Here is a 6002-nt window from a genome sequence, read left to right on the forward strand (position 1 = left end):
AGGGGAAGGGTGTGCTGAAGCGATAAGGGAAACAAGAAGTTGGAAACCACAGGAAGGTTTCTAGGAGGCTCTCAGCTGCTGCCATCGCTCTTCCAAGGAGGCATTAGTCTACACAGGATGGGATTTGAGCCCAAGGCAGTCAAAACAAGCCTCCAGGAGTGGAGGAACCTCAGCGGCACAAGCTTTGCTTAAGGACATGCTGCCACAGTGATGTTATGAAGCTTTCACAATTGTGAGGGCAACCCTCCAATGCGCAGGGAGGACTCGCTCATTTTCTGAGGAGCACAGAGGGCACCTGTGACAAAGCAAGAAAGCCAAGTCCGAGTCTCCACAGTGGAGGCTGGTACTCTAACTGCCAGATCTGACTTCTCCAAACCTCTGCTCCCTAAGGCTTTTAACCATCCATGCAGCCCAGGAAGAGCAAGGCTGAGGACTATCCTATCCTCTCCTGGTCATGCAGCCAGCAGTTTCAGGTATTTGGCTCAGGACAAGGTGAGAACCTCTTTGCCTTCCAGCCTCTGTTCTTCCTGCCCCTCCTGGGAGTATCTGATGGCTGGTGTGGACAAAAAAACCCTTCTTTCTCCAAGGGATCTGGGCTTGTGCCATGTACCCTGGGAGACACAGCAGCTTCTGATGGGAGCGCTGGTGGCCACAGTATGGCAGAGGTGGATCTTGGTGTGCTCCAGAGATGTGGCACCACATCTGGATGCAGTTGGTGCCCAAGCTGCTGTCGCTGCCTACCCTGGTCATCACCAGCAGCTGCCAGTCCTGCTCTGGTGACTTTTTTGGTCATCTTAGCAAGGCGGTGTTCAACTCAAGACCTTGAGCTTGGAGCTTGTCTGGCATCCACAGGAGACGTGTCCCTGCTGCCGTGTGAGAGCAGATGGAGAGGTGCTGCGGCTCTGTCGTGTAGCACCAAACAGGGAGCAGTTTGGGGTGAGGAGGGCAATGTTCACCCCAGAAGCTGCTCGGTCACAGAGCTTTTGCTGAGCAGCCTCTCCCATCCCCTCTCACCTTCCTGCCTGACCCTGGGAGCAGATGTGGGCAGAGGGAAACATCTGGGGTGGCCCCTCAAGGCAACTCCCCAATCCTGATGGTGACCAGCCTCCAAAACATCACATTTCCCGCAGCCAGGGTGGGTGCAAGGAGCTTTTTCCCCCTCTCCTTCCCCAGTGGGGCCACCCGGGCTGCCCTCGCTGCTGACCCAGGCAGCCCCCAGCCCGGCGCTGGCTGATGGCCTCTCCGACAGCCGATGGGTTTCCGGCCCAGGGAAGCAGCGTGACTGCGGAGGGCGAGAGGCCCCTCTCTGCCATCTGGTTCCCATTAGCAGCCCTGTGAAGTGGATGTTTACTGCTGGGATCACTGCACCAGGGCCAGAGGCTTTCCCAAAGGCAAGGCACAACGTGGGGGATCTGGGCCCCCTTCCTCCTCCATCCTGGGAGGACGTGGAGAATCCCCGGCAGCATGGCGAGGCACGGGCAGGGGCTCAACACCTCGGAGAGGCTGTCAAGCCTTTCCCCCAGGAAATTGTGGGCTAAATGGATGGCTGTGGGGACTAATGTCCCCAAGATGATGTGCAGGATTAGTGCAGCCTACACGCCCAGGACAGCTGCTGACCCTCCAGCTCCGTGGCCAGCTCAGCCCATGGTGAGCTTTGCAGGACCGTGTGGGGAGGAGGTAGAGAGGAGCTGGAGGAGCCTGTCTTCTGATCCTGGGAATCACCCAGCTCACTGGTCCCTGTTTCTGCAGCCTTGGGGCCTCATGGCCAATCCACACCATGAAACAAAGCATGGTGCAGAGCTGGTGTCGAATGGGCCAGTGCCAGAACCGGGCACAGCACTGCCAGGGAAGGGGACACAGTGTCCCCAGTGCTGCTTCAGCTCCTCAAGTGTGGAAGGAGAGAGTGAGATGCAGTTTGGAGGGGATGATGGAGTGAGCCCAGTGGTCATAGCTCCAGCTTTAGCCATGGAAGACCTTCATTCAGCTTCAGATCTTGGTTCCTTGTGTGGCTTTGAGCCAACCACTTGACTTCACCACATTTGGGACCCAGGGCAGGTCCCTGCTGGCTTGATGCAGGATGGAGGACCCCAGGGAGGAGCAGCCAGGACAGTTCTGTGGACACCACTACCCTGTTCATCACGTTTCTGGAGAGCAGCCCCACCACACAGACCTGCCCCTGCCCACACCCCACAGCACGGAGCTACCTTCCACCAGCAGCCTGCCCTTAATCCACTTTCCATCCACGTTCTGCGCTCGAGCTGCCTCTTGAAAAGCTGCCAGTGGGCAGGAAATCTGCGGCCGAAATGCTGAGGGATGCTGACAAGGAATAGTTGTGGGGAGGAACAGGGCTGCCTTTGTCAGGGCAACAATGGAGGAGGCGCACAAGTGAGGAGGGAGCCCGAGGGAAGCCCCTGCCCACCCGCTCTGCTCTCCCACCTTCATCCCTGCCTTGCCTTGCCTCCCCTAAGGAGGAGGTGCATGGCCTTGGAAGGACCAGGGCCAAGGGGGACCAGGCTGGTCCCCAGCTCCTGCCTCTCAGCGAGGGGATAGACGGGGCAGGAGGATGCTGTTGGGATTCATTCATTTTCCAGAAGTGGAAACTGAAGCACAGAGCAGCCCATTCCTGGGACCATGGCCATGTTTAATGGCATCCATTAAAAGTGGTGGTCTGAAGGGAGTCTCTGCTCCCTGGGATCTCCTGTCACCTAGGAGCTCAGATGGAGCAAAGCTGCTGGGAGGATGAGAAGAGCTTCTTTTCCAGGCAGAGTCAACTCCTTCTCAGCAGTGCCAGATGACAGAGCAGGCAGCAATGCCTAAAAATTTCAAGTTGAGAGGTTCAGGTTGGACATTAGACCAAACTGCTTCACTGAGAGAAAGACTTGGAAGCTCTGCAGCCTGGTCCTACTTAAGTGCAACATCAACCTGGTGCAAACGAGTGCAATAGGCAGATAGCAGCTCATGCTGATTCCCTTCCCTTTTCAGTTTTTTCCATAGTCTCTTCCATAAACCACGCTCCACCTGGAAACCTCACCTTCTGGTTTCCTTCATAAATGTAAATCCATTTACCTTTATAGTGGCATTATGTTCCTAGTTCTTCTCCCACCATAATATCAGCCTCTCAGAGGGATTCATGAAGAGTAATCATATTCCTTATCAGTCTTTGTTTAGCAAGAGCAGCCAGTTCCTTTTAATCTGTTCTCATAAGGTGGGTTCTCTGTTCCTACAGCCACCGTGGTGGCCCACTGCAAGTAGGTGAGCTGGCCTGGATGCACCACACCAAAGGAGATCTCAGATCTTTGTGTTCTGATACAAATATTTCTCTGGCACCCCTGAAAACATCTGGCCTGATGTGCTCTTCCTCTGTCACCTCTGCCAGAAATCCTAGATGCTCTTTCTTCTTCAGTGTCCTCCACTTGCTGACGTCCCTCCAGGCTACAGCAGCTTCGTGTTGCAACTCCCCAAGTGCCCACTCTCAACTTCAGCCATTTCCAGGACTCCAGTTCCATCTTCCTGTTTGTTGATTTGTTTGTTTTTTCTCACCGTGGGCTGATCTCTTGACTTCTTAGGAAAGTGTTAATGAGTTCAATCTCTAGATCTCTCCCTGTGGAGAATGAGCTGCTCCAAGTGTCCTCCTTCAATTTTGCTGTCTCTTCCCTATCTTCTTCCCTGTCTCCACCTAAAATAATCATTTCCTTGGGGCACTAGATCAGCTGCTTTCCTTAAATCCAGATCCATGACGCCCTGTTGCTTCAGAAGTCAGTTATCATATCCAAAGAAGATATTGAATCAACTTGCCATGATCTGTGTTAAAACCACACTGCATTTTCTTCTGCTTCCCAACACCTTCTCTTCGTTTACTCTTCCAAATCTTACTCTAGAAACTCACCTTTTATTAGACTCCAATTAATGGACCTGTAATTGCCTGTCATTTCCTCTTTCCTTGGATATAACCTGTAAATGTTATGTTGGCTGATCACCTCTCATGGAATATCACCTGTAAAACACCAGGCTTTGGGCTGGCATTTGCTATGTGGGTTATCCCACCTCTTGAGCTCTGAGAGAGCCCCTCCTGAGAGAGAACTTCTGCTGTTTCACCATCTGCAGACGCAGCAAGAACAGGAGTGAATCTTGTTCCAGGCACCTCAAAACACAGCACAACCACTTGCCATGGTCCCTGCCTCCACCCCACCCCTGCAAGAGCTGCTGTGTCCTCCTGCGTTTGCTGTCCAAATGCAGATAGTGACAAAAGAAAAAAAGCCCTCAAAATCAGATTCCCAGGTTAAATCTCTCAAAAAAATCATTCTTTTTGAGCTGCCCTGTCTATTTCCAGCCTTCACCTCCATCCTCCCTTTTAGTATCCAAGATGCCATGCAACCCAGTATAGGATCTGGTGTTTCCCAAGACCATGAGATTTTAGTGGAGCAATGAGTGTGCTGGCAAAAGCAAGTCCTGGAGAGGCACATCAGAGGTTGCTCAGGCTCCTTGGGTCTGAAAACCCTTGAGCTGGCCATATGGAGAGGGTTTATGGGCACACCAGAGGAGTGAGAAATACATCTAAAGTCTGCTTGCAATAATGCCTTCCCCCAGATTTAATGTTTTCCATCCCAGAGCTCTTCCTAACAGCCCCAGACAGCAGATAAAAATGATTTAACTGGAAAGTGAAAGGCAAGACACCTCAGGGGGAACACGGCAGCTGCTCAACAATGGACAACAACCCTGCAAAAGCTGAGGAGGGGCAACAAGGAAAAGAAGAACTCCATCCCCATGTAGGAGCAGAGTGGGTAGTTGTAGGCTCCCAGGACTGAGTCGCTGAAGGAAACCAGAAGAGGAACTCCCTTCCCTAATGAGAAGTCTCGTGAGATTTTTGTTGACTAAAAAAGGTCAGGACCTTAGTTTTGAGCTGTATGAAAAAGAAGATGCATCCAGTCACTGGTTCTGACAGACCCTCACTTCTTAACTGGGAATTTGCTTCTTGTGGGGCTCCCATTTAAAAAGGACGTTAACGCTGGAGCTGTTTGGGACTAAGCTTGATCAGTTGCCCCGCAATTATTTTGTAATCTACATTAATAAAGCTGCAGATGTGCTACTCCTGGCCTTAAATACACGACAGTTCAGCTAGGGCACCAGATGTCTTCCCTGCCAGAGCCCTCACACGATGTCTTCGATGGACAAAGCCCAGTTTCCAAGGCGTGATCCAGGCTGTTGAATTATCACGTTCTTTCAAAACTGATGCCCAACCCCTGAACAGAAATCAGCAGAAAATTGATCCAAAAATATGACCTACAAGGTGGCTTAGCTGGTCTCAAGTGATCCAAGGGGATTAGACAGATCAGACTGGCTCAGAACACGGGAGTTACAGCACTAGACTGAGACTTGGGGGACCTGGGCTTGATTCCCAGCTCTGCTGCTAATTTTTGGGTGACAGCGAACAAATAATTTCATTTTTTCTGTTTTTTTTTCCAATGAAACAAAAGCTGCTCTCCTTTGTGAAGCCCTGGGAGATCCCTGGCTGTTAAGGGTTATGTCAGAGCTCAGGATATTCGTGTTGTTATTAAATTTCCCAGTTGTGCAACAGCCTCCCCAGGGAAGTGATGAAAGACCTGTCTCTGGAAAGGTTTAAAGCCAGGCTGGATGAGGCAGCAGGAGTCACACTGTTGAGAATTAGCGGGCGTTAACGAAGGGGGATAAGGGAGTCAGGATCTAACAGGTTTTCTTCCATCTCTGTTCTTTCTGATCAGCTTAATAAAATGGATCTGTCCAGATCCCTCACCGGCATGTGCTGCAGCACACAACAAAGGGGGAATTACAGCCCAAAAGGGGGAATTACAGCCCAAAAAAGGGGGAATTACAGCCCAAAAAAGGGGAGCGTGAGCCCCAAAACATTGCACCCCAAGATGCCCGCTGCAGCGGATCCAGCAAACACAGGCTTCCGCTCGCTCTTGTCCCCGTGATACGCTGGGTGCAAGCCCCTCGCCCCCCTGACATGGGGTGCTGCCCCCCCC

The sequence above is a fragment of the Antrostomus carolinensis genome, unplaced genomic scaffold, assembly GCF_000700745.2.
Source record: "Antrostomus carolinensis isolate BGI_N321 unplaced genomic scaffold, ASM70074v2 scaffold32275, whole genome shotgun sequence".
NCBI lineage: Eukaryota > Metazoa > Chordata > Aves > Caprimulgiformes > Caprimulgidae > Antrostomus > Antrostomus carolinensis.